This window comes from Nerophis ophidion, linkage group LG07 (genome assembly GCF_033978795.1).
Source record: "Nerophis ophidion isolate RoL-2023_Sa linkage group LG07, RoL_Noph_v1.0, whole genome shotgun sequence".
In the NCBI taxonomy this organism is placed as follows: Eukaryota; Metazoa; Chordata; class Actinopteri; order Syngnathiformes; family Syngnathidae; genus Nerophis; species Nerophis ophidion.
In genome coordinates this window covers 51,981,209-52,005,615 of record NC_084617.1, presented here as the reverse complement: position 1 = coordinate 52,005,615, position 24,407 = coordinate 51,981,209, and the positions used below count along the sequence as shown (strand labels likewise).

General features: G+C 40.2%; 1 long non-coding RNA gene across 1 annotated transcript in view; it reads right to left on the bottom strand.

The window, feature by feature from the left end:
* Positions 1–15,908, bottom strand: part of LOC133555706 (uncharacterized) — a 58,825-nt gene extending 42,917 nt beyond the window's left edge. Inside the window, exon 1 of the long non-coding RNA XR_009807383.1 lies at positions 15,758–15,908. This is a non-coding gene — a long non-coding RNA (uncharacterized LOC133555706). The remainder of the gene's footprint in view (positions 1–15,757) is intronic.
* Positions 15,909–24,407: the final 8,499 nt, after the last annotated feature.

Here is a 24,407-nt window from a genome sequence, read left to right as displayed (position 1 = left end):
CTGCGGGCCTGCTGCACACCATTGTAACAGTCTTTTTTGTACAATATTTATTGTATATAACAGGGGTGTCCAAACTTTTTCCAAGGAAGGCCGCACACTGAAAAAATTAAAGCATGCAGGGGCCATTTTGATACATCTATCCATTCATCCGTTTTCTACCGCTTGTCCATTTTTGGGTCGCGGGGGTGCTGGAACCTATCCCAGCTGCATTCGGATGCGGAAGGCGGAGTACACCCTGGACAAGTCGCCACCTTATCGCAGGGCCAACACAGATAGACAGACAACATTCACACTCACATTCACACACTAGGGCCAATTTAGTGTTGCCAACCAACCTATCCCCAGGTGCATGTTTTTGGAGGCAAGAGGAAGCTGGAGTACTTGGAGAGAACCCACGCAGTCACGGGGAGAACATGCAAAGCCTGGGATTGAACCAGGACCCAAATACAATATACATTAATTTTGGTGAACATTAAAGGTCCTGGGGACCCAAAAAATGTTAGTTACTAAGATGTTAAAAATACCATGGACCATAGGTTAGACCATAGATTATAAGGCTCACTGTAGATGAGTGGGTGTAGTTAGGTCCATTTTCATACAAAAGGCACACCGGATTATAGGGCGCATTAAAGGGGTCATATTATGATTTTTTTTATTTTTTATTTAAAATAGTTCCTTGTGGTCTACATAACATGTGATGGCGGTTCTTTGGTCAAAATGTTTTATAGATTATGTTTTACAGATCATCTTCAAGTCGTTTTCTGACAGTCGCTTCAGGATGCACCGTTTTGATGGATGGATAGATAGATAGATAGATAGATAGATAGATAGATAGATAGATAGATAGATAGATAGATAGATAGATGGATAGATACTTTATTGATTCCTTCAGGAGAGTTCCCTCAGGAAAATAAAAATCCCAGCAGCAGTGTACAGAATTGAAATAATGGGGGTTTAAATGGAAATACAATAGAACATATCACAATAAGAATACAAATTAAAAGTAACAACAAGAATAAAAATATAACATTTAAAATAAGAATATATCAAGAGAAACTAGGCAGTAGTAATCATGTTACGAAAATGTATTGCACTTTTAAAATAAAAAAGGCTAATGTCTTGCATCCCCTGTCATCCTAGTGTCATCCTATGTGGTTCACCTTCGACAGCATGTTCTCGCCATCATCTTTGTTGTAGCGGTGTAGCGTGCAAGCATACTTGTTTTTCACAAAAAAACATTCATGAAGTTTGGTTATTTTATGAATTTTATAATGGGTCTACTGAAAACGTGACCAAATGTGCTGGGTCAAAAGTATACATACAGCAATGTTAATATTTGGTTACATGTCCCTTGGCAAGTTTCACTGCAATAAGGCGCTTTTGGTAGCCATCCACAAGCTTCTGGTTGAATTTTTGACCACTCCTCTTGACACATTTGGTGCAGCTTCAGCTAAATTTGTTGGTTTTCTGACATGGGCTTGTTTCTTCAGCATTGTCCACATGTTCTCAATGGGTTTTAAGTCAGGACTTTGGGAAGGCCTTTCTAAAACCTTAATTGTAGCCTGATTTAGCCCTTCCTTTACCACTTTTGACGTGTGTTGGGGGTCATTATCCTATTGGAACACCCAACTGCGCCCAAGACCCAACCTCTGGGCTGATGATTTTAGGTTCTCCTGAAGAATTTGGAGGTAATCCTCATTTTTCATTGTCCCATTTACTCTCTGTAAAGCACCGGTTCCATTGGCAGTAAAACAGGCCAAGAGCATAATACTACCACCACCGTGCTTGACAGTAGGGATGATGTTCCTGGGATTAAAGGCCTCACCTTTTCTCCTCCAAACATATTGCTGGTTACTGTGGCCAAACAGCTAAATTTTTGTTTCATCTGACCATAGAACTTTTCCTCCAGAAGGTCTTATCTTTAGAGGAGCCTTCAGGTGTTGCTTTTGGAGCAAGGGCTTCCTTCTTGCATGGTAGCCTCTCAGTCCACGGCGATGCAAAACACGCTTGACTGTGGACACCGACACCTGTGTTCCACTGAGCTTCTGTGAGCGGCCCATTTTTTCGCAAATGTTTGTAGAAACAGTCTCCATGCCTAAGTGCTAGATTTTATACACCTGTTGTATCATTTGGATGGGTGGCCAAATACTAGTTTTCCTTGCCCTTATGTAGGTTCTTCCGAGGATGTCGTAGTTGTAGTGGTTTTGTACAGTCATTTGAGACATTTGTGATTTAGGGCTATATAAATAAACATTGGTTGATTGATTGATTGATTGAATATAGTGTATATGTATATACATACGACAGCAGTGGTGGCGGCGGAGTTGGTGGCAGCAGCAAAGGCATCGGGAATGCCGACGACGAGTTCCTCCAGTGGGACTTCCAAGACCAAACAGGCACTGGTATAGGAGTACCAAGAGATAGAGGAATTGAACAACTAGCTAATGTTTGAGGGTCTACGGGTAAGAGTGGAGGCCTCCTTGAAGCGGGAGCTGGAAAAACTAATTGCCCAAAAGCACAGACGCAAAGCACCAGAGACTAAGGTCTCTTGTCGGTCCTGGTGAGTTGTTAGGCTGAGGAACTGTTTTGTTTTGTGTGTCAATATTCCTTTTCTGGTTTTTGAAATGACTTAACTTTTTGGCGGCGAGCTTGGACACAGCGGCCACTGTTTACTCCAGAGTCCAGGGTGAGAGAGAAACGATATATCGATTCTTTAGTTAGTCTTGCATGTTTGGAACATTTCACAAGAATTCATGAAGTCCTTAGGTCCATACAGGACCTGGACTGTGAGCATTATGTTTCACAGTTGGCTTGGGATTGTCTCTGGAACCTTAAAAGGTTGCCAATGACTGAAGTCTGATAAGCGGAAGAAAATGGATGGAAACAATAGTTATAACAATGTAAAAGTATATCAACAAAAAGACCGCCACGGCTTACGTGTTGTAATTCTGCCGGCTCAAGAGCCAAATGCGGGAACAACATTATTCTGGCACCTGAGTCCACTTAAAAAAAAACTTATGAAACACTCACATTTTTGCAGCAGATTTTTTAAAACACGAGAGTCATAGAGACGATTTTTGACTAGCTTTTTTAGAGAACACTCTGGAGGTATCATGTTTTATGGCGGGCCTGGGATTGCCTCCGTGTCCCCTGGGTGGAACCTTAGGAGGTTGCCAGTGACTGTGAAGTCTGATAAGCGGAAGAAAATGGATGTAGCGATGGTGACTTGTAGTGGGCGCCCATAATTATTTTGTCACCTGTGGGAGGTAATTACTTTTCAAATGGTAGCAGTAATCAACATCAATGACTAACCTCAGTGCTTACAGGAAATAGTGGTTCAAATCTGGTGGAAAAACATACACTATAATTCCATCCCCGAACGACGTTTAAAAAAACACCTGCTCATTTTTGACAAGCACTAATAGAGGATAACTGATCAGGACTCACTCATATCACATGGATCAGACAGAAATTAACCCTACCAAGACCTTAGTTTGTCACTTTGAAGCGACATAACACCTCAGATATTGTGCTAGAATGTTTACGCGGCATCTCCTATAATTTATTTGCTGCTTTGATAAGGAATTAGCTCATAAATCACCTGGTTTATGTGTTTCCTGGAGAGAGTAAACACAAGCTCGGGTATGAATGTTTGTCTTTCCGGCTCAATTCCAGAAATCTGCTCAGCCTATCACTCATGCACACCCACTCACATCCCATCTCTCGTATTGGCACTGATAATGATGTTGTTTGTAATGACATATTGATGCCATTAACTACCACCCCCTTTGACAGCTGAATCTGTGTTGTCAGATCCTTGCCCATTTATTTTCTCTCATGATTTACTGAGGATTTCCGGCTCTGCAGAAGCGCTTGAGGGTTTTCTCATTTTGCTTGATATTGACCAGACGTTGTGCTCTTTGGGAAAAAGTAAAATTTGTTTTTTTTTTCAAAAGACAACCTGTGCAGGCTTGATCCACCAGAAATATGCAAGGACCCATGACCATGACAGAGAGGTACACACTTGACCCACTTTTCAGCCATCGTCTAAAAGTCTTTTCAGAACACGGTTCCTTTAACCAGTCACAGTGCAATTCACCCACTCCGACATCTCAGGTCTTCCATCTTATCCAGGTCACCCAAAGGCCAACCAATAAGAGTGGGGATGACGAGTACTTCACCAGACCCCACTTGGCAGAGTGAAACAGAATAACAGAGTATCATCTTAATCAGACAGACATCTGGAGTCTGGGGCTTCGAGATCTGCGGTGGTTTTATGAATGGTGTAAATATCTGTTATGGTTTATCTTACTTGCTTGACGCATTGCATTTGATTTGAAGTGCCACACATAGGGATGATACTCGAAACCGGTTTTCCCGGTTGTTCGATAAGAAAAGAACCAAGTCCTCGGACTCTGACCCCTTTTTGATAACCGGTACCCGTTATCGAGACCACTATAGTAAAGAAAAAGAGTTGGCTCTTTATTCAAATCCGTCCCGACCAGAAATGCTCCGTGAGACATCACAAGAAACGACGTCACGTAGTTCAGTCGATAGCGAAAGCAGGAAAACAACGGACTGGAAAAAGCGCTCCAAGGTGTAATAAAGTTCAAAACAAAAGACATAATCCAATGAATAACTTTACTGAGAGATTTGAGCAGGGTACAAACACATGACCAAAACTTTTACGACCAACCGGAAACATAGCAACCAGGCTAGCAACGCACCTCCTTTACGGCAGCTGTCAAAACGTTCTTAAAGCGACTGCAGCACATACATAAATATGCAACATATCCCCCTTTTTTAACTTTTGTTTTTCTTTCCTTGTAAACAAAGCAAAATCACACTGTATATGTGTTGTTAGTCTAATTATAAATAATGCAGACGAGGCGTGTTGGCTAAGTTCTTGACGTTTACTGCCGGGTGACGACATGCAAAAACACTTTTCGGGGCTACCGCGCATGCTCATCACACCCGTTGCATGCTGGGTAGTGTAGTTGTTATATTCCCCAGCTCATAAAGAAATAATGCTAACTCAATAAAGTGTATTTGTTTTTTTAGCTTTAACTTTTCATATTTTAGCATTGTAACCACATTCGCAAACAACTTTTCTCTTCATAGAATTTTCTTTCAATAAAGAAATAAAGTGCAAAAATGTTAAAGCATCATAACAAACAGTTATGTCAAATAGTAGCAGAAGTGCACTTTTTGGAGAGCTGTATTATTTTCAGTTTTGTGCCCAAGGGACTGATTTTATTTAACACAATATTATTATTTATACACCTATAGTGATCACAGAGACAGGCTGTTTTTGTGTTACTGTATATATTGTTTTTTCTGAAAAATCCCACTTAATATACTTTGGGTAACAACAGTCAATATTTATCTATGTTATTTCATTTTTTTAGGGGGGTAACAGTCAATATTTATTAGATTTTATTTGTTTTCTTACATAATAAAAGTGAGCTTTTGTTAAACCAAATATTGTTGTTTTTTTCCATGGACAACAACCTATCTGGACTCGACTAAGAGAATCGATAAGAAATCAGTTCGATAAGAGGATTCAATAATAGGCTCGAACTCGATAATTTCTTATCAAACATCATCCCTAGCCACACATTCATTAGAGCAGCTGATGAAATCATTTTCATCATCAGAGGTGATTTGGCTGCTAAACCTGATTTTTAGAGGTAGCCAATCAGAAGATCCATGCATGAACAATAAGCTGCGTGTTGGAGTGAATGTGTTAATGGATGATATACTTCAGTCAGCACCTGCTGTTACTGACCTTACAAATACACTGGGATGCTCTTTTGTTGTTGATGGTATTTATTTTAAGTATGTTAAATAAATAGCTCTTACTTTAGGGTAGGCCTGAGCGATAATATTGATTTATCAAAGTTTGTTGTTGCAGATGATTAAAAAACGAAATTGTCCATGTTTTTCTCTTATTGTTCCGGCACATAGATGGCCCATAAAAGTTTCTGTAGCGTCCCATAATTTCATTGGTAATGATTGACACACTTATCAACAACATCGCTACTGTTAACGCAAATGAGAGAGAAACCTTTTTTCCAAAGAACGTCATACTGTTTTCAGTGCTTTGGATTTGCGGAACCAGACATAGACCAAGTGACTGCACGCTTTAAGGGGGTCAAATTATGTTTGTTTGTTTTTCCTTTAAAGGGGAACATTATCACAATTTCAAAAGGGTTAAAACCAGTAAAAATCAGTTCCCAGTGGCTTGTTTTATTTTTTGAAGTTTTTTTCAAAATTTTACCCGTCCCGGAATATCCCTAAAAAAGCTTTAAAGTGCCTTATTTTCGCTATCTTCGAAGCCACTATCCATTTTCCTGTGACGTCATACAGTGCTGCCAATACAAACAAACAATGGCGAATACCACAGCAAGATATAGCGACATTAGCTCGGATTCAGACTCTGATTTCAGCGGCTTAAGCGATTCAACAGATTACGCATGTATTGAAACAGATGGTTGGAGAATGAAAGTATTGAAGAAGAAACTGAAGCTATTGAGCGAAAAGCTATGACGCTATTCATAGCCATAGCATGGCCGAATAGCTGCGTTAGCATCGCCGGTAAAATGTGCGGACCAGACGATCAGGACTTTGGCATTTTGTGACACTGGAGCAACTTAAATCTGTGGATTGGTAAGTGTTTTTTCGCATTAAATGTGGGTGGAAGGAAACGTAATATAGTTGCAAATGCATCTGCAGGTTATCCATATATCTCTGTGCCATGTCTGCTTTGGCACCGCCGGTAAATACCGTGTTAGCATCGATTAACGTAGAATGTTAGCATCGATTAGCTGGCAGTCAACATCAACAAAACTCACCTTTGTGATTTTGTTTACTTTATAGTTGCAAATGCATCTGCAGGTTATCCATACATCTCTGTGCCATGTTTGCTTTAGCACCGCCGGTAAATAGCATGTTAGCATTGATTAGCGTAGCATGTTAGCATCGATTAGCTGGCAGTCCCGCCGCAACCAAATATGTCTGATTAACACATAAGTCAACATCAACAAAACTCACCTTTGTGATTTAGTTGACTTTATCGTTGGAAATGCATCTGCAGGTTATCCATACATCTCTGTGCCATGTCTGTCATTGCCGGTAAAATGTCTACTTTCGCATCTTCGGGCCAGTGGTGCAACTTGAATCCCTCCCTGTTAGTGTTGTTACACCCTCTGACAACAAACCGATGAGGCATGATGTCGCCAAGGTTCCAAAAAGTAGTCGTAGAAAAGGAAAATAACAGAGCTGGGACCCGGTCTTTGCAATGTGTTTGAGAAAATGAAAATGGCAGCTGTATTACCTCGGTGACGTCACGTTCTGACGTCATCGCAAAAAGAGCGATAAACAGAAAGGCGTTTAATTCGCCAAAATTCACCCATTTAGAGTTCGGAAATCGGTTAAAAAAATATATGGTCTTTTTTCTGCAACATAAAGGTATATATTGACGCTTACATACTGTAGGTCTGGTGATAATGTTCCCCTTTAAAAAACTTCCTTGTGGTCTACATAACATGTAATGATGTTTTTTTTGGTCAAAAGTCTGCACGGATGATGTTTTACAGCCCATTTTTAAGCCGCTTTCTGACCGTCTCTACAGGATGCGCCATTTTGTGGGCGGTCTTATTTATGTGTCTCCACTTCGACAACGTTCTACCCACTAGCTATGTTGTAGCTTGGCGCTTCCATATCGAGTCTATTAACAGATATAAAGTTAAAGTTAAAGAACCAATGATTGTCTCACACACACTATGTGTGCCGAAATTATTCTCTGCATTTGACCAATCACCCTTGATCTTGTGAGTTCAAACCCCGACCGAGTCATACCAAAGACTAAAAAAAATGGGACCCTAACCTCCCTGCTTCACACTCAGCATCAAAGGTTGTAATTGGAGGTTGAATCACCAAAAATGAATCCTGGGTGTGGCCACCGCTGCTACTCGCTCCCCCCACCTCCCAGGGGGTGATAAGTTTGAAATCTATGCTAATTTAGATTAGAAATGGCAACAGCAGAGGATCCATGTGCATGTAAGAGCCAGACTGCCCCACCACAAGAGGATAGAGAAAATAAAAGGACATTTTTTTTCTACATTATCAAACTACAATGGCGGGAGTGTGCAAAGATCTTCGGATAAACTTTTAACAAACATGGAGATATTGGATGCTGTCACGGGTATACATAGGTAGAAAAAGCTTGTTTTGCGTAATTTCTCCCGGTCAAAGGAAAATTGCACTTTTTGGGGGAATTTTGCCCATCATCCACAATCCCCATGTGAGACAAGAACACGTCTCTCTCTTTTCTGTGCATTCTAAATAGTACAAAAAAAAATGGTCACAGTGCAGTTAATGGGGATTCCTCTGTTTAGCCGATAAAGCCCTCTAGAAAACAAACTAAATACTTCAACAACATTTTTTATTTTGTAACAGGCACATCCACAATAACATGTCATATTTACAGTATTTTGATGTTTTACGCATTACCGAAACTTTTTTCTTGGCGCATTGATTTCACAGAGCTCACAGCAATGACTGCAACTTCCGTCAACAAGAACATCCATCCATCCATTTTCTACCGCTTATTCCCTTTTTTGGGGTCGCGGGGGGCGCTGGCGCCTATCTCAGCTACAATTGGGCGGAAGGCGGGGTACACCCTGGACAATTCGCCACCTCATCGCAGGGCCAACAAGAACATAGAGAGCACTTTTTGTGTTTGCTGCCACTAATCATGGCAGAATTTGTGAGAGCCTTGGCTCATTATCATGTCGCACGATTGCTAAAAGTTGTGTGGACAAAATAAGAACACAACAAAACAGTCACTTACAGTGTCTTGTCTGTTCTCAGTGTAAGTTTTTTTTTTAGATAATGATTGTCATGTATTAATAATTGTTTACTTTGGTATGTTATTTATTCATTGTTTATTTATTCACTCTTCTGTTACAGAGAACAAGGAAATAGGATAACAGTGGTATGGTTTGAAAAGGGGTAGGATTAAATAAACTCAGCTTCTTCCTACTCCTTTTCGGACTTGCTGTAATGAAACAACTGGAAATATGTCATGCAATACATTGAATTGTATGCCTTCCGCCCGATTGTAGCTGAGATAGGCACCAGCAACCCCCCGCGACCCCAAAAGGAATAAGCGGTAGAAAATGGATGGATGAATCGTATGCATGTTGGAAATAAACTGAACTGAACTGAACTGGGATGCCCACTGATGGGATTATAGTATTTTTCAGCACTTGTGCTTTCCTTGAGCTGGTAAATTCCGCATAGTCCTCACTCCTCAGATATCAAATGCTCGGAAAAAATGTGTTTAGTCTTCCTGGTGATGTTGTTGGAGATGAATTTCAAAGTTGACCAATTCCTTCTTAGGATATTTTGATCAGCTGTTAAATTAATGTGATTTGTTCCTTGAAGACACAAACGTGTTTTGTTTTTTTTAGCTTTTCAACAACAACAAAAAAATACTTGAATAAATCATGTCTTCAAGTAATGTAAATTGTCTCATCATTTCAATTTGTGGTGACAACTCTGTACAACAACAGTTGTTGTCCCGTGTAGGTGCAGTCCAGCGGCTTCACAAAAATAACAAAAAACGTTTTGTTCACACCTGCTCTTCTAATTTCAGTAATGTCAAAGGCAAAATGAATAAACAATGAGCTGGGTCGACAAGAAAAAATAAGACAAATCAACACGGAGGGGTAGAAGCACAGAGAGAGAGTATGCATGGAGCTAGACTGGTTTGGCTTACTGTACAGGACAGGTAGCTAGCTATGTTCTGGTTGTGCAGGCTTATGAAGGCAGGTCCCCTGATCAGTCACGGGTGCGCTGATTGTTGGCGCCTTATTGCAGCTGCTTGCTGCAGCCAGACTGAAGCGTGAAGCGTGTTTAGCTACTCCTTGTCCTGCACAGACGATACTTGTAAGAAACATACTGTATTTGTTACCATGGAGGGGAATATTTGTGATTGAGAAGTAGCTAAAACACTACAAAGACAAGTTAGCACCTAACTTGCTATTAGCTGTGTTTTAAAAGCACCCTCTGCAGAGCGGCGCTTCACTCTTTAAAACTTTGCATACTTTATGGTCAGTTTTAAACCCAAAATACATCCAATCCCTCTCTTGTATCTCCATGGTTTCTGCTTGCAAGTGCTGTGTGTGCGTATGATGACTAACTTGCGCCGCAGCTTGCAAGTCAGCATTGTTGCATAATGTTAATGAAAAGAAGTAAATCTATTTTTCAAAGAAGCTCTAGTACCTTTTTAATTAATTAATACCGCGTTACTTTATTGGTACCGGTATACCGTACAACCCTACTTCTGTTTTGTATACATGACCAAAGTAAGTAATCAGGGGAGACACAATTCAGCTCATTACAAGCCAATATACTTGTTTGAAACTGAATTTACTGCATATTGTGGCTTTAATTAAGCATAAAACACACTAATTAGCTGCATACACTGGTATAATTTAACAGTATTAACCTGGTTATCAACACTGTCCTACTTAATTTGCCCGTGCTAAATCACTGCAATCAAAATGCCGTTATTTCATATTTATCGCAGCTGCCTTATTTTTTTTTCTTTTTCCAATAAACCAGTAGAGCAGCAGCAGTTAAGTGTCTGAGCTACAGTGCTGGAACAAATGAATCAAATTAATAAAGAAACAAATTGGCTCCTTCATTGCTTTTGCATGTCTAAATGTATTTTAATTGGGAACACTGTGTAATTGGCTGTGCCATCTCAATTTCTACTATTTATTTAAAAGATATTACAGCATGTCCTAATTTGCTCTTCTTGTTCTGGTTGTTCCTCACATTGTCAAAATGACGTGAGATGAATCGTAACAGGAGAAGAGTGATTTGTGTGTTGGTTCAATCAAACCCTTCGGTGAAGTCATACTTCATTTAACTGATTTGACCGCATTCTCTCCCACTGTTCTGTCTTTTACTTAATATTTGAACAAGCTTTTATTCACTCTCTTGAATAATGCATGACCAGCAGCAAAGTCTCTCCGTTCGCTCAAACCCCACCCTTTTCCACTCTCTCCACACACACACACACACACACACACACACACACACACACACACACACACACACACACACACACACACACACTTTTGCATAGGCCCACTTGGAGGTCATTTCTTTTGTAGCTGGAAGATAACTGGATTTAGTCGCCGTGGTGTTCTGTTGTTTTGACGGATCTATTTGTGTACACACAAATGCAAGAGTGTACCAAATAAAGGACGTGTTTACATCCTGTAGGACAATGCTATCCAACTGGCGGCTAGGAGGCCAGATCCGGCCCGGGAATGACACCATTTCGGGCCCCCGAGTTCAGTGCAAAACTTGGAAGACAAACGATTTTGTAACAAATTCCTGAAAACACCAGCACGCTTTAGTTGTGTAGAGGATTTTGAACCACTTTAAACACATTGGCAGATCCTTGCATTGACATTTTAAGTTTGCTTGCAAACATAGAAAACTGGGATCCAAACTTGTGATTGACGTAACTGAGGCGTTTTTTCAAAGCACCCCTTCAAGTCCTTTCCTTTTTGGCAATTAGAATTGTGTTCATAATGTGATTCATCGAACTAAGGTGTTGGTTCAGATGCACTCAGTCGTCATTTGTTCAACTTTTGTAGTTAAACTAGTGGTGTTCCTCAACGTTCCACTTTAGGTGCTCTTTTTTTCATCAATTTGGTATTCAACTTGTGGCCCACGAGTTCAATTCAAAACTTGGAAGACAAACATTTTTGTAACAAATTCCTGAAAATACCAGCACGTTTCAGTTGTGTAGAGGTTTTCGGACCACTTTAAACACATAGACAGAGCCTTGCATTTACATTTTTAACTTTGCTTACATTTACAGATCCTTGCATTGACATTTTAACTTTGCATGCAAACATAGAAAACTGGGATCCAAACTTGTGATTTACGCAACTGAGTTATTCCTCAAGACACCCCTCTAAGTCCTTTTCTTTTTGGCAATTAGAATTGTTTTCGTAATGTGATTCGTCGAAGTAAGGCGTTGGTTCAGATGCACTCAGTCCTCATTTGGTCAACTTCTTTAGTTAAACTAGTGGTGTTCCTCAAAGTTCCATTTCAGGTCCTGTTTTTTTCACCAATTGGGCTATTCAACTGGTGGCTCGCGTGTTCAGTTCAAAACTTGGAAGACAAACATTTTTGCAACACATTCCTGAAAATATCAGCGCGTTTCAGTTGTGTAGAGGTTTTTGGTGTCAAAGTTTGCTGGTGACAAACCCCAAGATGCAGAGAAGGAGGCAGGCATTGAGTAAGAAAACAAGGTTTTAATTTAAACACTAAAACAAAACAAAACAAAGGGTACAAACTAAAGGTGCGCACGAGGCGGATAAAAAACTCGGCTATGAACAAACAAAATCGGAAGCAGGGAACAAAAAACAGTAAGTTACAAACATATACCAGTTTACTCGGTTGGTAAAGTGGCCGTGCCAGCAACTTGAGGGTTGCAGGTTCAATTCCCGCTTCTGCCAACCTAGTCACTGCCGTTGTGTCCTTGGGCAAGACACTTTACCCACCTGCTCCCAGAGCCACCCACACTGGTTTGAATGTAACTTAGATATTGGGTTTCACTATGTAAAGCGCTTTGAGTCACTAGAGAAAAAGCGCTATATAGATATAATTCACTTCACTTCACTACCAAATATAACTTACCGTCACGCTGCAATCACACGACCAGTAGGAACGACAACTAGAAAATGACATTGACACGACAGGGTCGACAATACGAAAGTGACATCGACAATAATCCAGCCTTGACTGGATGGGAAGACAGGTCTAAATAGGAGCGGGCTGAATGACACCAGGTGTGGCCAGGTGCTAATCAGCCACAGCTGAGGGGAAACAGCGCTCAGGGAGAAACACGGGAAACAGACAAAATAAGAGCACTGACAGGAAATACTACACACACAGAGGAAACAAAGACAAATGCAGAGGAAAAAAACTAAAACATAACCAAATTGTCAGGGACGAACCTGACATTCGGACCACTTTAAACACAGACAGATCCCTGCATTTACATTTTTAACTTTGCTTACGTTGACAGATCCTTGCGTTGACATTTAAAATTTGCTTGCAAACATAGAAAACTGGGATCCAAACTTGTGATTTATGTAACTGAGGTATTCCTCAAGGTACCCCTCTAAGTCCATTCCTTTTTGGCAGTTAGAATTGTGTTTGTAATGTGATTCATCGAAGTAAGGTATTGGTTCAGACACACTCAGTCCTTATTTATTCAACTTTTTTACATAAACTAGTGGTGTTCCTCAAGGTTCAATCTTAGGTCCTCTTTTTGTCATCATTTGGGCTATTCAATTGGTAGCCTGCGAGTTCAGTTCAAATAACTTGTGAAAAACTCACAATCTTTGCACCAGATTCTTAAAAGTGGTGTCATAGACTTGCTTTTTTGGAAGTAGTCCTTACAAACTGCAAAACACTCCTGTAACTCTGACAAAATACAAAAAATGCGTACTTAAGAGAATACTTTTTCCCCGGAAAACACAAAATAAGACCAATAATATGAAGTCCGGCCCCTGTCCTTAGTTTTCTGGAAAATGTGCTCTCAAAACAATTAAGTTGAAGATCCCTGCTCTAGGAATACGGCAGCTCCCTGCAGATGGTCACATTATCTTAAACATGCATTCATTTGCACCATTTAGTTGCATATCAGCTACCTTGTGACAGAAAAATGTTTTCTTCAAGTCTTAAGCAGATGATTATATTGTGGACTATATACAACACAGACAATTGTTGTGTATTTCTTTACTGTCACTGTGTGCGGTTACAATTTTTGCTCGCACAATCACTTGTGTGCATTACACATTACACTGTAAATGTTATTTACCCTGACATGTAGGACTGAGCCTCCAGTGGAAGCAGCAATGGTTTTTAATGCTCCTTTCCACTTAAAATGTATGAACCTCTGAAAAGAACATGCACTATGTAAATGACTTTGGGGCTCAACCAAGGAATCATTTCTGAAGCTTAAAGCAAGTAGCTGTGGTGGTTACATGCTGCAGACATTTTATGCACCCAGAAAAATGTTTTTCAATATCAGTTGATATATTTGTCGTATACGGTTAGGTTCCGAGGTATTTGGGATTGATTTAAAATAAGACAAGATGTGAAAAGAATTGCAGGATTCACAAACATATTGCATTTACTGTTTAGGAATTACAACCAGGTGCCTAAACTGAAAATGTGCAAATGGACTACGGGGTACACAGACGGCGGCAGTGAAGGCTTGGCAATGCATCTCCAGGTTATATTTAAAATTGGGTTGTCAAAGTCAACACGATGAAAAAAAAAAATTCACAAAAGTTTCCTTTAATGGCATAATTGTGTTTATCGCGCTATTACCGTGTTTCCTGTGTGACCCTTAGTCCGTACTGTAGCTGTGGAAAAACATCGGTGATTCAGCTAATGTCACAGGAACAAATAGAGAGCAGAAATGGACAAAGAAAATTGTATATTTAATGGCAAGTTTATCCTAAAGCCCTGGCAGGTCCAGAGGTTTAGAATTATTTCCTTTCACATTGCTGTGGGTTGTCAGAGTTAATAAAAATGATTGCAGTAATCAATAAATGCAGTTCATTTACGCAATTTATTTATCCGTAATCAATAGTCATGCGTTCGTTACGTCTCGTCTGGATTACTCTAACGTATCTATGTCTAGCATTAAAAGATTACAGTTGGTACAAAATGCGGCTGCTGGACTTTTGACAAGAACAAGAAAGTTTGATCATATTATGCCTATACCGGCTCACCTGCACTGACTTCCTCTGCATTTAAGAAATCTGCGTTCAAAGAACTCCGGCTTATTAGTGATTCCCAGAGCCCAAAAATCTGCTGGCTATAGAACGTTTTCTATTCGGGTTCCAGTACTATGGAATGCCCTCCCGGTAACAGTTAGAGATGCTACCTCAGTAGAAGCATTTAAGTCCCATCTTAAAACTCATTTGTATACTCTAGCCTTTAAATAGACCCCCTTTTTAGACCAGTTGATCTGCCGTTTCTTTTCTTTTCTGCTCTGCCCCCCTCTCCCTTGTGGCAGGGGGGGAACAGGTCCAGTGGCCACAGATGAAGTGCTGGCTGTCCAGAGTCGGGACCCGGGGTGGACCGCTCGCCTGTGCATCGGTTGGGGACATCTGTTTACCCGTCTCCGCTCGGGATGGTCTCCTGCTGGCCCCACTATGGACTGGACTCTCACTATTATGTTAGATCCACTATGGGCTGGACTCTCATAATATTATGCTAGACCCAATCGACTTTGATTGATTGATTGATACTTTTATTTGTAGATTGCACAGTTCAGTACATATTTCGTACAGTTGACCACTAAATGGTAACACCCGAATAAGTTTTTCAACTTGTTTAAGTCAGGGTCCACGTTAATCAATTCATTGCATTCGGTTTCCCCTGGAGGGGAGGAGTCACCCACATCTGCGGTCCTCTCCAAGGTTTCTCATAGTCATTCACATTAACATCCCACTGGGTTGTGAGTTTTTCCTTGCCCTTATGTGGGATCTGAACCAGAGGTAGCGCTCGATGCTGCGTACCCTTATAAGATGTCTATGGTTCTAACGTTAGCAGTGAGTTTACAGTCTCACTGATTTAACCACACAGCAAATAAAAGTTACGTTACTCAGCCAATAAACGTTAGCTTAAATTCAAAACTTACCCGTCTTTGTGCAACTTCAAATGTCGAACGAAGTTGGAAGTTGTTGCGTCTCTGTCTGTAATCTTCCAACCGAATGTTTGCATACGGTAATTCGTTATTTGTTGACCAAGTCGTTGTTTTAATACCCAAACAAAACTATTTTTGGCATAACTGGCGCTTTGTTTAAGACCTCGTCTGTGTTGGTTTTCCTGCAATTTGATTGGATGAATGCTGTGTGACGAAAATAACGTGGTTGTAATTTGATTGGCTGTTGTACTGACAGGTAGCGCACACATGTTGACAGACACGCGTACAAAATGAAAGATACGGAGCGCTCCTGAATAACTTTTTGATTGTTGGGTTTTGGGGAAAGTTGCAAGTCATGTCAAGTCAAAAGGCTCAAGTCCGAGTCAAGTCACAAGTCATTGATGTTAAAGTCTAAGCCGAGTTGGAAGTCTTTTTACATTTTGTCAAGTCGAGTCTAAAGTCATCAAATTCATGACTCGAGTCTGACTCGAGTCCAAGTCATGTGACTCGAGTCCACACCTCTGATCTGAACCGAGGATGTCGTTGTGGCTTGTGCAGCCCTTTGGGACACTTGTGACTTAGGGATATAAAAATAAACATTTATTGATTGATTGATTGATTGATATGTGTGTGCGTGTGTGTGTGTGTATACATACAGTAAATATATACATGTGTATACACACACACACTCACACACACATATATATTACCCATTCAGGGTAATATTAACTAGACAATTACTGTATCTGTCTAGGGTACACTTATTGATGACGGAAAATTGTATTTATGTGTGTGATTAATTTTGAGTTAACTATGAACAAACGATTAAATATTTTAAATATTTGACAGCCATGTGTGTAAGTGTGTGTGCTTGTCTGTGTACAATTTTGTTAAAAAAGGCAACATGTTTAATGAACAAGCATTTACATAAACCAAACAAATTGTCAAGCTTAGTAGTTCTCAAACTATTTCAGTACCACCTTAGAAAACACTTGGCTTTCAAAATACCACCATTGTGACCAACATTGCAATACAGAAGCACAGTAGACATTAAGATTCATTAAAACAAACCAGATGTTTTATTTAACAGGTATGTTGATTATTTTAGCCAGTGCAACATTACTAACGTTTTGAACAGTAACACCGTGTTTAAATATTTATCTAAAGTGATTGTTTGGAGCTTGGGTAATAAATAATCCCTGGTTTCGTTCCAAGTTGGATGTACATTTTAATGAGTTACTCCTGTTTAAGATACAGTAAAACACTTCTATTTGCAAGAACGCGATTAATTATGAGTTAACTATGGACAAAAAGCGCCCCCCGCGACCCCGAACGGGAATAAGTGGCAGGAAATGGATGGATGGACAGCCCTAATTTAAAATGCTTTTGAGCCCCTAAAGATCAAGTTACAGTTGACACACTAAAATGAATAATTTTGTCCAGAAAAGTTCTCACAATCCTTAATGGCAAGGTTAACTAGTTGCCACCCAATGAAAGTGACAACCTCCACTACATTATATTTGTAGTGGGCCTAACAAAGGTGCTGCAGTGCACTTAAAATTATTGTGCTTTGCGTGCGTTCCATTGGTCTATTTTAACATCAGCCCTTAGAGCAGGGGTGTCAAACTCAAATACAAAGTGGGCCAAAATTCTAAACTGAACAAAGCCGCGGGCCAAAGTTGAAAAACTTAACCTTTTAATAGGGACCCAAACAAGTTTTGCATTGCATATTGAACAAGCAAGGCTTATATAACTTTATAGTGACATGCAAAATCGAGTTTTGTTGGTAGCGGGGGTGTATATTGTAGTGTCCCGGAAGAGTTAGTGCTGCAAGGGGTTCTGGGTATTTGTCCTGTTGTGTTGATGTTGTGTTACAGTGCGGATGTTCTCCCGAAATGTGTTTGTCATTCTTGTTTGGTGTGGGTTCACAGTGTGGTGCATATTTGTAACAGTGTTAAAGTTGTTTATAAGGCCACCCTCACTGTGACCTGTATGACTGTTGAGCAAGGATGCCTTGCATTCACTTGTGTGTGTGTGTAGAATCCGCATATATTACGTGACTGGGCCGGCACGCTGATTGTATGGCGGAAAAGCGGACATGACAACAGGTTGTAGAGGACGCTAAAAGCAGTACCTTTAAAGCACGCCGCCGATATTGTTGTCCGAGTGGAAATCGGGAGAAATTCGGGAGAATGGTTGTCCCAGTAGATCTTAAGGGGGGGGCACTGAAATTCGGTAGTCCCCTGGGAAAATCGTGAGGGTTGGCAAGTATTAGAATTAGTGGTGAATGCACCGCCGCTGTATAATACCGACGGGCCAGCTCTAATGTTAATTTTATATTGTCTCAAGGGCCAAAATAAATTACATGGCGGGCCAGAGTTTGACACCCATGCCTTAGAGGAATATTGTTTTAGCAGTCCTGGTCTAGACTTTAAAGGGGAACTCCATTTTTATTTAATTTAATTTTTTTTTGCATTCTAAAATATAAGAATCAGCTTGATCTAGATGGCTAGCGATGCAGCTAATGGGAGCAATCAATTCTACCTCTAAATCACTTTACAAAAGCATTCAAAATCTATCAACTGTACTTCATTTACGTTCCTAACCTGTATAATAGCCAAACTGTAGCACATTATTATTGTAAGAGAGAACACTGAGGAACTCCCTTTCTAGTGTACTAACACATCGACATGCTTTGGTATTAGCCGTAAAAGCTAACCACGGAAAGATATAAGCTAGCCATTACGTCTGCATGAAACGCACAACAATGCACAACAATGTGATAGGACACCAGTCTGTACTGAGTGAAAATCATGAACCATCATATTACAGAATCTGTAAAGTATTAGCCCACATTTCATGTTTTATTTGTACACCGCAAGCCAGACAGTGTATGTACTGTACTTATAATAACACACATGACGACTCACTCGATGGACAGTTGTGCGTTTGTTCCAGCTGTCCGGGGATGATTTTTTCCTGTTCATTTGGGTAAACACTCAATTTATGTCGAAACAACTTGGCTCCAAATTCCACAATTATAGCGCCAAAGTCACTTTCAGTTCACTCTCTCGGCTTCCCTCTTCGCCAACGTCTTGCTCTTCCTTTGTGCTTGCTTCTAGAAGCAGCAGTTCATCCTCCTTATATTCAGTCTCAAAAAGATAAGGTTGTGAATTTTTTAATTTCCCAAAAACAGTCGTCTTTTTTTTCTGTTAAAGAGTCTGGCATGATCAGAACACATTCTCGTGTTAGTTGCCAAAAGAAGGAACACACTTTTGCTGCCGGTACTTGGTAGTGTGCTGCTATGGAAACGGAAATAAATTTGCGGAGGAAGTCATTGATTAAAAAGACCAAAATACGGTAAATATTGAACATATTGTTATGAACATGTCTGTTACTACATTATAAGTACAGTATATATACTTGCAGTGTGTATATAAAACTTTAATGGAGGTTTTTGAAGTTGTTTTAAAAGGGCATTGAAGGATACAACGGTGACTCCCATTAGCCACATCTTTTAAGCATTTTTTAATCATCTTTAACCCCCCTCCCAAAAAAAAAAAATAAAGACATGTGTGTTTTTGTCTCTCATAATGATTGTGAACGATAGGCACAATTAAAAAAAAAAGTGCAGTTTCCCTTTAACTGTGTAACTGTTCTGGGTCGGCACAATGATGAGACATTTTCCACTGTTCTCAGCTTTATTTTGTTTCCTTCCAACCTGCGGGCGACAATCAGACAATGACGGTATCCCGTCTTTCTTTGGCTTACGCCCTCAGCCATGTAGAATTTTTCTGTCCACATACACATCTAAAAATTTACAATGAAAATGACAGATACAAACGGTCTGTAAAATATTAAATGTACATTCACAGTGCGATTTTGTGGCAGAACAAAACATGCAGCATTTGCTATAGGTAAAGCCTCAGAAAATAAAATAAAACCACAAACCTGCGGGCGAAAATCAGACAATGTCGGTATCCCGTCTTTCTTTGGCTTACGCCTAAACACACAGAATAACACTCGTTATTTACGTACGTAAGCACACACACACAGCCACCAGTGACGTGCGGTGATGTTCATGGCTGGTGAGGCACTGAACTCATCACAGTCAGATGTATAAACGTATGAACCCTATAGAGCAGGGGTGGGCATTACGTCGATCGCGATTGACTGGTCGATCTCGGAGGGTGTGTCAGTCGATCTCAAGCCAGGCATCAAAAAATATATATAAAAATGAGCAATCATCAATCATACCAAGACTTCACTTTCGTCAGTTGTTTGACATTCTCGGCACCCGAGGATCTTGTGAGATGACGCTGGCTGCTGCGAGCTTATATTTAAGAAAAAAATCACTAACAGGGCGGATGCAGAGAAACACATTTTATTTCTAGAGACTCCGTACCTACTGTCAAAACTCTAAAGACCGACTGCACAGTTCCTGTCTTCACCAGAAAAGACCTGTTTCATCTTGCCTGTGCTAAAAAAATAAGAGTCTCAGAAAGCTAGCGTGCAAAAGCTAGCAAGCTACGGAGTTTGATGCTAATGTATTTCTCCCCCGCCCTCAGCGACCGCCTTCTCACTTGCTTGCCCACCCGCACACTCACTGACGTCACTCACCTGCTGCCAGACATTAAAGGGCCACACACATATGCTACTCTCATTACAAAGTGTTTAAAAACGAGTATGCAAGTTGGACAAATGAGATGGCAAATCCAACCACTTTCATGTGCTATTGGACAGAAAGGAGGACTTTTTTTTTCCTCCATTTGAAAATGCGGACGTTATCAGCACCACTGTCTAATTCCAATCAATGCAAGTCATCAGAATCAAATACACCAACTTATATTCTTGTCTTCATGAAAGAAAGGAATCTATGTGTGTTAAACATGCTTGTATTATCATTAAACACCATTAACTTGTTAACAAAAATGTCTCTTTCATAAATAAATAAATATAAATTATAAATAGGAATGAGGTAGATCTCCTCGACTTGGTCAATTGAAAAGTAGCTCACCTGCAGAAAAAGTGTGAGCGCCCCTGCTACAGAGTATCTTATTCGTCATTTCATTGGCAGCAGTTAACGGGTTATGTTTAAAAGCTCATACCAGCATTCTTCCCTGTTTGGCACTCAGCATCAAGGGTTGGAATTGGGGGTTAAATCACCAAAAAATATTCCCGGCCGCTGCTGCTCACTGCTCCCCTCACTTCCCAGGGGGTGAACAAGGGGATGGGTCAAATGTAGAGGACAAATTCCACCACGCTTAGTGTGTGTGTGACAGTTATTGGTACTTTAACTTAATGTAGCAGGTACTTTAGCTAGTATAGTAGAAGTTCTCAATATTTGGGCTAATCAGAAGTCTAGATTACGACTCGGAGAGAGTAGGACAGACACAATTAAATACTTTAAATTGGTGTTATTTAAACATGTACAGTGCAACAACTAGTGGACAGACATTAACAGGAATGGCCATTCAAAACAAAAGAAAAAAACAGAAAGGAATCTTAACAAACAATGTTGGTTTAGTTCAGGTAATTCATAAAAAGTAATATCAAAAGTTCTTCAAGTTTATAGGAGCCATATGAGACTGATCGCAGTCCACATGTGCATTCGCAGTTCATAGCCCTTTGAGACACTAGTGATTTAGGGCTATATAAGTAAACATTGATTGATTGATTGATACAGCCACACGGGTTGGCTTTGTGGATATGGCAGTTTGTAGTGAAAGTTCAGTTTATGGGCTGGTTGTGTATGAGGTAGTGCAAAAGGCCGCAGAGCAATGAAGTGTGAGGCAAGGGGTTCGGCTATAAGCCGCCTACTGGCCCGACCAGAGCAGGAAGAGTTCAGGGGTTGAGGATGTGAAGATCCTTGGGCTCGGGCTCGAGGCCTATCTACAGCTCGCCATCCAAGACTTAGGGACCTGGCCTACGTAAACACAGGACCCGGAGTTCAATCAATGTGCGCACATAAATATCAACATAAAATCATCTATCGTTTGAACTTCAATAAATAAATTACACTTATTATTATCATTATTAGAGATAATACTGCTAACATTAACACTATTAAATAATCACATGTATGTAGAAAATAACAAACACGACAGTACACAGTGTTGTCACTATGACAGGTGTAACCGTGCTCCAGCTGCAGTGTTCATTCATTGTCTTTACTGTAGTATAAAAAATGCAGATGGCCTTAAAACGCCACAATACTCAGTCACCATATTCAAGTACCCAAAATAAAGACTTGACATAAATATAAAGTCAATCGGATCAGAAACATTGGAGGAAACGGGATTAAAACCCGATGCTAACCGCCCATAGAAAATACATGGGTACGGCTAGTAGCTACTATTAGCAAACAAATTCACATACCAACTTAGCTTAATATCTCAACTTCGACACACTCTTTCTTCGCAACTCGGCCCAGATGGTCGGCACCTATAAGTTTACAATTAGTTGTAAAATGTTGGACGGTTGTTTTTACGATATGCAAGCAAACGACAACTTTAAAACATACCGGCTTCAGATGTTGCCAGGCCTACCCAAGTAGGCAAGAATGATCTTTGGGATCACCAGCGCCCTCTACCACCAGGAGGCGAGCCTCACACAGCGCGTCTTCGCAGCCGTTTTATGATTGCCCAGCACAAGAAATATGTTACACACATACAGTTGTTGACAAAATACACTGTACATTATATACCTCAGCTAACTATGGAAATGTATAATATAATTCATATAGCAATACGGTCTCACTGCACAGCAGCCAGCAGTTAGCCGAGTCATTGCACAATCCATGGGGAGGCTCAACTGTCTGTGACTCACCGCAAGTCTCTTCTCAGTATTTGAACGGCAAATGTGAAAATTCAGCGATTTTGAATGAAAATAATCTAAAACTGGTGAAGTTAAAAGGAAAATAACTTCATAGTATAATCACTGGCTACATATAACAATTTTTTTTTTCTTTTAAAATTTTTTTTCTTTCCATGATGGCACGTGAGGCCCCCGTCTCACCTGCCTCCCCTGACTTCACGTCACTGACAGACACACAGACACACTAACACGCATGCACGCACATTGAACAAGTCTTATACAACAAAGAGCTGTCGGTTGGCGCCGAGGGAGTAGGTTTGATTTTGAGATTGGTGGGGACACAAAAGTGCTCCAAGGCAGCACTCTGAAAGTTTACTTTTTTTAAATTTTACATTAGCAATCATAATTTCAAGTCATGCAGATGTTATAGGGTAAAGCAACTAAAATGAAAGCAAAGGAGACAACTTGGAAGAGTTCTCATCTTTACTCTTTAGTTTAGGGCTGTAGTGCAACTGTGCATCATACTGTCAATTAACATAGCCTACTGTCCATCAACAACATTAGAAATACATTCATGCAATACAACATAAATGAACTGTAATAATATTTTCCCCAACTTGTGTTTAAATCACTCACAATTTTTCCCTTCATCTACTTCTTTCTATTGCTGCTTTTGTACTGTAAATATGTTTGTCACTAATACTCAAATACAAGCAGATTAGTTTCCACTGGTTCTTCCTATTTGAAAGAGCCAAACACATGCCTCCGCCGGTCTGTCACAGAAATGAACTGCTGGCCAAAAATATGTTGATGCATGACGGATACATTAAGGACAATGACCATAGAGCTTGATGGTACAGTTACTGCCTGAGCAAAAAGGCTTTTACTAAATATGAATATTACTTCATAATAATTAATTATATTTTAGCATTGTAAAATCACATGATCATCTAGTGAGGGCTTATTGTATTTCCACCACTTTGGTATTTTCAAACCGTTGCTCACTTCTACACAAATACATGAAACTAAAAAACAATTTCAAAAATAAAACGGAAAGGTGAAATCTGGCGATCTGATTGGTTGTTAACCGTGTTTTAAATATTCTAAAGCCTTATCACAGCGTAGGCTATCACTCCGCCTCAGGCACGCATGACTGGTATGAAAGGAAGTTGTTGTCATGTATCCATGACAACGGACTGTTGCAGTCCGTAGTAAAAGACAGCTGATGTTTTTACGATGTTAAAAAACGGACTAAAGTAGTTGAATTTACATGTTTAAGGTTAACTTTCACCTCCGGGGAGGGTTAACAATGGTAAAGGGGACTGAGCATTGACTTTCACCTGAAAAAAAGCGGAGGAAAAGACGATGGGATGACATTACAGGAAACGTGACCCCGGAAGTAAATGCGTCATCCCATAGCTTGTGTTTGTAAATTGTTTTTTAATTTTTTTTTATAATACAGCGTTAACAAAACGTCTGTATTAATCATGACCCCGGAAGTAAATGGGAGGTAAGGTTTTTGTGGGGGGGGAAGAAATTTGTCGTGACACTCTCGTCCGCTCGCTAGCAACTAGCATGTAGGCTAGCTTTTACAAGCAGAAGGAGTGACAGCCGGGATAGCCATTCACACTTAAGTTAGCATGAAACTGGCAACCAATCAGGGAGCGATATTTAGGTTAGAGGCGGGACTTCTAGCAGAGACCGACATTTAACCTCTTCTGTGCAATAATCATTGACTAAACATTACGGGCAGCGCTTGTATTGATAGTGACTACACAGTAGCGGCTGGATATTGGTAGGGACGTGTCCCTGGCGTCCCTATCCAATT